The following is a 6,652-nucleotide window of genomic DNA, read 5'->3' as shown; positions in this document are numbered from 1 at the left end:
CTGAGCGCTATGTGACAGGCTCGATGGCACAGCTGTGACCAAAGTGACTAGAGGATAAGGGAGATTTTGAATTTCTGCACACACTTGTGGACACTGGACACTTTTGGATTGTGTGAGGCCCACTGATATCTGAGCGCTATGTCACAGGCTCGATGGCACAGCTGTGACAAAAGTGACGAGAGGATAAGGGAGATTTTGAATTTCTGCACACACTTGTGGACACTGGACACTTTTGGATTGTGTGAGGCCCAATGAATATCTGAGCGCTATGTGACAGGCTCGATGGCACAGCTGAGACCAAAGTGACTAGAGGATAAAGGAGATTTTGAATTTCTGCACACACTTGTGGACACTGGACACTTTTGGATTGTGTGAGGCCCACTGATATCTGAGCGCTATGTCACAGGCTCGATGGCACAGCTGTGACAAAAGTGACAAGAGGATAAGGGAGATTGGATTGCTTTTAAAAAAGCAGTTTGCAGAGCAGTGAGTAAACAGCAATGCCAGCCTGTCAGGAAGCCTTAAAAGGCAGCCCAACAACCAACACCACTGATAGACCACAATATAGCCTCCCCTTGCACTGCACACATAGTGACTGGTGTGTTGTGCAGGCCAAATCGCTAGCAGCAGAAGCAGTTTTTTTTTCTTCTCAGCAGGACAAAAAAAAAATGGGATTGCTTTTAAAAAAGCAGTTTGCGGAACAGTGGGTAAACAGCAATGCAGGAATGTCAGGAAGCCTTAGAAGGCAGCCCAACAACCAACACCACTGATACACCACTATATAGCCTCCCCTTGCACTGCACACACAGTGACTGGTGTGTTGTACAGGCCAAATCGCTAGCAGCAGAAGCAGTTTTTTTTTCTTCTCAGCAGGACAAAAAAAAAAATTGGGATTGCTTTTAAAAAAGCAGTTTGCGGAGCAGTGGGTAAACAGCAATGCAGGAATGTCAGGAAGCCTTAGAAGGCAGCCCAACAACCAACACCACTGATACACCACTATATAGCCTCCCCTTGCACTGCACACACAGTGACTGGTGTGTTGTGCAGGCCAAATCGCTAGCAGCAGAAGCAGTTTTTTTGTCTTCTTCCCTGCCTAACGCTCTCCCTACAGAATCAGCAGCAACCTCTCCCTATACTGAGATCGGCAGAAGTAAGATGGCGGTCGGCGTGCACGCCCTTTTATACCCCCTGTGACGCCCACCAAAGCAAGCCAATCACTTGCATGCCCTTCTGAAAGATGGTGGTGACCCCTGCCTATGTCATCACGTTGCCCACAGTGTCCGTGGATCCTGATTGGCTGAAAAAGAGCGCAAAACAAACTTTTGAAACGCGACTTTGGCGCGTAAGTCGCCGACCTCGTGGCCGACCTCATCCTAGGGTCGGGTTTCGTTTCATGAAACCCGACTTTGCCAAAAGTCGGCGACTTTTGAAATTTTTCGACCCGTTTCGCTCAACTCTATTGGGTATACATACTGTGTGTGTATGTAGCATCCACTTATAAATCCCAACTGTACAGACAAGAATTTATAGGTGTAAACATGACAGCAAATGACCAACAAATGAGAAAAATGCTGCTCATTCATTGGGCCACTGGATTGTTTTTGGCTGAACAAAAACCATTGATCTAATCAGCACATCGCTCAGTGCAAACTGCCGATGTGCTACTGATAGCATGATACTTTATGGGGACAGATTGATCTACTGGTGATCGTTCTCTGCCCAAAATTTGTCATCTTATATAAAGAAGTCGGTAAGTAATCACCAAATGCAGAGGCATAGCTAGGGTTTTGGTTCAGCGGGGGCAAAACTTCTGAGTGGGCCCCTAACCAGAAAACCTCAGCAGACGACCGCGCTGTTGCCAAAAATAATATATATATATATTATTATTATTGCGGCATTAGTGCGGCCCCCTAGTGCGCGTCGCAATAATGGAAGAGAACGCGTCACATGACGCAACCTCTCCCATCATTGCCCTCTTCCTCTGACACACAGCGGGTGCGCGATGACGTCACTTCATCGCGTCCCCGCTGTGTGCCGGTCTGACTGCCGTGCAGCTCCTGACATCAGAGCAGAGCCGCCGCCGAAATCAGCGTGGGAGTGAGGAGGAGAGGTGAGTATAGTTTTTTTTTAAAATTTATATAGTGAGTCCTGGTTGCATGATTATGTTACCCCGTATGGGGGGGCAGCATAATACCCATATGAGGGGGAAGCATGATATACCCCGTATGAGGAGGGGGCAGCATGATACCCCGTATGATGGGGGGCAGCATGATACCCTGTATGAGTGGGGTAGTATGATACCCCATATGAAGAGGGGGCAGCATGATACCCCGTATGATGGGGGGCAGCATGATACCCCATATAAGGGAGGGCAGCATGATACCCCATGAGGGGGCAGCATGATACTCTATGAGGGGGGCTGCATTATATTCTGAAGGGGCTACATTATATTTTTTGGAGGGGCTGTATTATACCATAAGAAGGGGGCTACATTATAGAGAAAGAAAGAAAAAAAGAAAGAAAGAAAGAAAGAACAGAGAGAGAAAGAGGAAAGAAAGAACACAGAGAGAGAAAGAACAGAAAGAAAGAAAAACCAGAAAGAGAGAGAAAGGAAGAACAGAGAGGGAAAGAAAGATTAGAGAGAGAAAGAACAGAGAGAAAGAAAGAAGTGAAAGAAAGAAAGAACAGAATGAAAGAAAGAGAGAGCGAGAGAAAGGAAGAGGGGAAAGAAAGAAAGAACAGAGAGAGAAAGAAAGAACAGAGAGAGAAAGAAAGATTAGAGAGAAAAAGAAAGATTAGAGAGAAAGAAAGAGGGGAAAGAAAGAATAGAAAGAAAGAACAGAGAGAGATAAATAGAGGAAAGAAAGAACACAGAGAGAAAAGAATAGAGGGAAAGAAAGAAAGAACAGAGAGAGAAATAAAGAACAGAGAGAGAAAGACAGATTAGAGAGAGAGAAAGAACAGAGAGAAAGAAAGAAGTGAAAGAAAGAAAGAACAGAGTGAAAGAAAGAGAGAGTGAGAGAAAGGAAGAGGGGAAAGAAAGAAAGAACAGAGAGAGAAAGAAAGAACAGAGAGAGAGAAACAGAGAGAGAAGGAAAGAACAGAGAGATAAAGAAACAGAGAGAGAAAGAAAGAAGGAAAGATTCTATAAAGATACCATAGCAGCCCGGCTCCCATTGCAGTGTCCACCTGAGTCTCCCAGTGCAGGACATATCATGATCCACTCACATGGCCGACATCCCCAAGTCCAAGGCTATCCCGCTGTCCGCGCTGTTGGAAGACACAGTGATGGATCTGAAGCATTCCCTGAGGAGCGTCCATGGGTCCATCACAATCTCCTCCCGAAATTACCTCATTTCCGGTCAGCTTCCAGCACGTCACTTTCGGTGGAACGTCACGTGCAAATTTTAAAGTGCTCCTCGGGGCTCTGCTGTGTACTCCTGTGTCCGCGGGAAAAGTAAGCTCCCGAACGGGGCAGACTTTCTCTCAAAATTGAGACGGTTGGATGGTATGAATGCTCCCCACCATACACCATCTACACGCATAGCTCCGTACACCTCATACACACATGGTTCCGCTTTCTATGCCTCATACACACACGGCTCCGCTCCGTACACCTCGCACACATGCGGCTCTGCTCCGTACACCTCGTACACACGCGGCTCCACTCCATACAACTTGCACACACAACGGCACCACTCCGTACACCTTGCACACACGACGGCTCCGCTCCGTACACCTCGCACACACGCGGCTCTGCTCCGTACACCTCGCACACACGCGGCTCCACTCCATACGCATCGCATACACGTGGCTCCGCTCCATACACCTCGTACACACGCGGCTCCGCACACCTCGTACACACGCAGCTCCGCTCCGTACACCTCGTACACAGGAGGCTCCGCTCCGTACACCTCGTATACATGCGGCTCCACTTCGTACTCCTCGTGCACACGTGGCTCTGCTCCGTACACCTCGTACACACATGGCTCCTTGCACCTCGTACACACACGGCTCCGCTCCGTACACCTCATACACACACAGCTCTGCTACAAGCACCCTGTAAACCCCTCCTGACCCACACAGAAACCAGCACAGCAGAGTCCTGCATATACTGAGACTGAGGCCCCTGATTATGTGACCTCGACTCCTCCCCTCCTGTGACCTCATCACCGGTCCTGTGCACTCAGAAGAGATTAGAACTACGCTACTGCTCCAATCCCAGTGCGCCATGACAACCAGCACAGCAGAGAAAAATGAGGATGAATGAACTCATGGAGATCAACATCCAACACTGCGGAGACACCATCACATGTTTCTCAACGCAGTGATTCTAGAGCAATGCCCCCATCCCTTATGGGAAATATGTAAAAACATGCAAAACACAAGCCGCGGAGACACCATCACATGTTTCTCAACGCAAGCAATGACTAGCCAGGTCTTTCCCCGGGAAGGAACAACCACGGGAAGGGCAGTCTCCAATGAAGGAAACCACCTATGCCAAAACATGGTATCCATCCACATACAGCTGTTTCGGGGTATTGCCCCTCATCAGTGTGGAGTAGGAAGCTGGCCATTAGGAGCAATGCCTAGTAGAAGACTGTGAAAAATGAGGATGAATGAACTCATGGAGATCAGCATCCATCACTGCGGAGACACCATCACATGTTTCTCAACGCAGTGATTCTAGAGCAATGCCCCCATCCCTTAAGGGAAATATGTAAAAACATGCAAAACACAAGCCGCGGAGACACCATCACATGTTTCTCAATGCAAGCAATGACTAGCCATGTCTTTCCCCGGGAAGGAACAACCACGGGAAGGGCAGTCTCCAAAGAAGGAAACCACCTATGCCAAAACATGGTATCCATCCACAGACAGCTGTTTCGGGGTATTGCCCCTCATCAGTGTGGAGTAGGAAACTGGCCAGTAGGAGCAAAGCCTAGTAGCACAGCAGAGTCCTTCATAGTGAATACAGTCAGTGAGGCCCCTGATCATGTGACCTCGACTCCTCCCCTCCTATGACCTCATCACAGGTCCTGTGGCCGAGAAGAGGACATAGGGGCAGAGCAGGGAGATGACTGATTCTCCCTCTCTGCCGCAGATACAGTTAAGTGTAAATTCGGGTGGGCCCCCTCACAGCGTGGGGCCTGGGGCAACTACCCCCTCTGCCCCCCGGTAGCTATGCTACTGACCAAATGACTTAAATATTGTCAATTGTGCTTGCTCAGTGATCTGAACTCAGTGCGTGTAAATGCAACCTAAGTGTTTGAGTGTGATGGTGCAATATGTGAGCATTTAGGGCCCGATTATACATTTTGCCCAAGGTCCCACTTGGTGTAAAACTAACCCTGCTAACAAGGTAAAGATGAAAGCCAACAAAAACATCTTGTACTCAACCTATTGACTACTGGCCACAGTACTCCTCCACTGTGTCTATGTAAGAAGATGGACTGGACCAGGGGTACCTCTCTTGCGCCGGGTCCGGAACTGTCGAGGCTATCACCATTGTTGCCCGGGGAAAGCTTTCCGACCCAGACCGACCTTTGAACTCAACAGCAGGGGGTGGGTCTTTAATAAAAGGCACTGTGCTCAGGAAAGGGAGAGGAGACATGGCTGGAAGACAGGGCGCGCAGCAGAGGAAGGTTGTTGCTCCGTCCCTCGAGCATTGTGATAGCGCAGGCCTGCACTTCAGATTCCCTGAGTCCAGGGGCACTGACTGTGGACAGCTATCTGCCATATACCCGTTGTCCCCCGTGACCATTAGTTGCAGACTCTCCGAGACGGTGGTTGCTGCGCGTGTGTCGCCTAAGGCTAGTTTCACACTAGTGTTTCACTGACCTGTGTCGGTCTGCGCAAGGCCGCCGGTAAGCTCTGCCCCCTGCCGCACTTACTCCTGTCAGCTCCACCTATGGGCGCATGCGTCCTGCATGCGACCTGCGTACCCTATCTGTAGCATTGGATATGCAGGCCGTGCGCAGGTATGCGTTTGCCGGCGCAAGCGTCCTTTTGACGGTGCGCCTGTCGTAGCTGCTTTTGTTCTGACCAAGCATCAGCTGTCCAGATCACCAGTGAGTCCGAATTGTGAGGTTTTTCGCCCTTTCTGTTGCAAGCGCTTGGAGACAAAGAGACTTCAACACACAAGCCGTGGTCAAATCACTTTATCTGACGTAATGAAATACAAGACATGTTTTTATACCATTTACAACAATATGTGACTCTATGGAGCTCATTTGGCCCCCACCATCACCTCAGGGTCGTACCTTGTTTACAATATACCCAGAACACATTGTTGAGAACAAATATGATAACAAGTATAGTTTCCTTGAAGACAGAGACTACTAGTCTACATAAGAATAATTCTAGCAATATTAGGCAAAAGGCAATTGAAGTCTTAAAGGCATTTAAAGGGATATAAAAGCAAACCATTAACTCTTCTATATCACGCCGACCTGCTCCAAACGTACCGTGTTGCATTTTGATGCACTCGGTGCACCGTCAAAAGGATGCATGCGCCAGCAAACACATACCTGTGCACGGCCTGCGTACCCAATGCTAAAGATAGGTACGCAGGCCGCATGCAGGCCGCCTGCGCCCATAGGTAGAGCTGACAGGAGGAGGCGTGGCAGGGACGGAGCTTAGCGGCGGCCGT

This window comes from Dendrobates tinctorius, unplaced genomic scaffold (genome assembly GCF_039654945.1).
Source record: "Dendrobates tinctorius isolate UK_male_01 unplaced genomic scaffold, ASM3965494v1 ptg000058l, whole genome shotgun sequence".
In the NCBI taxonomy this organism is placed as follows: domain Eukaryota; kingdom Metazoa; phylum Chordata; class Amphibia; order Anura; family Dendrobatidae; genus Dendrobates; species Dendrobates tinctorius.
The sequence above is the reverse complement of the archived record's forward strand: the minus strand, read 5'-3'. Positions refer to the sequence as shown.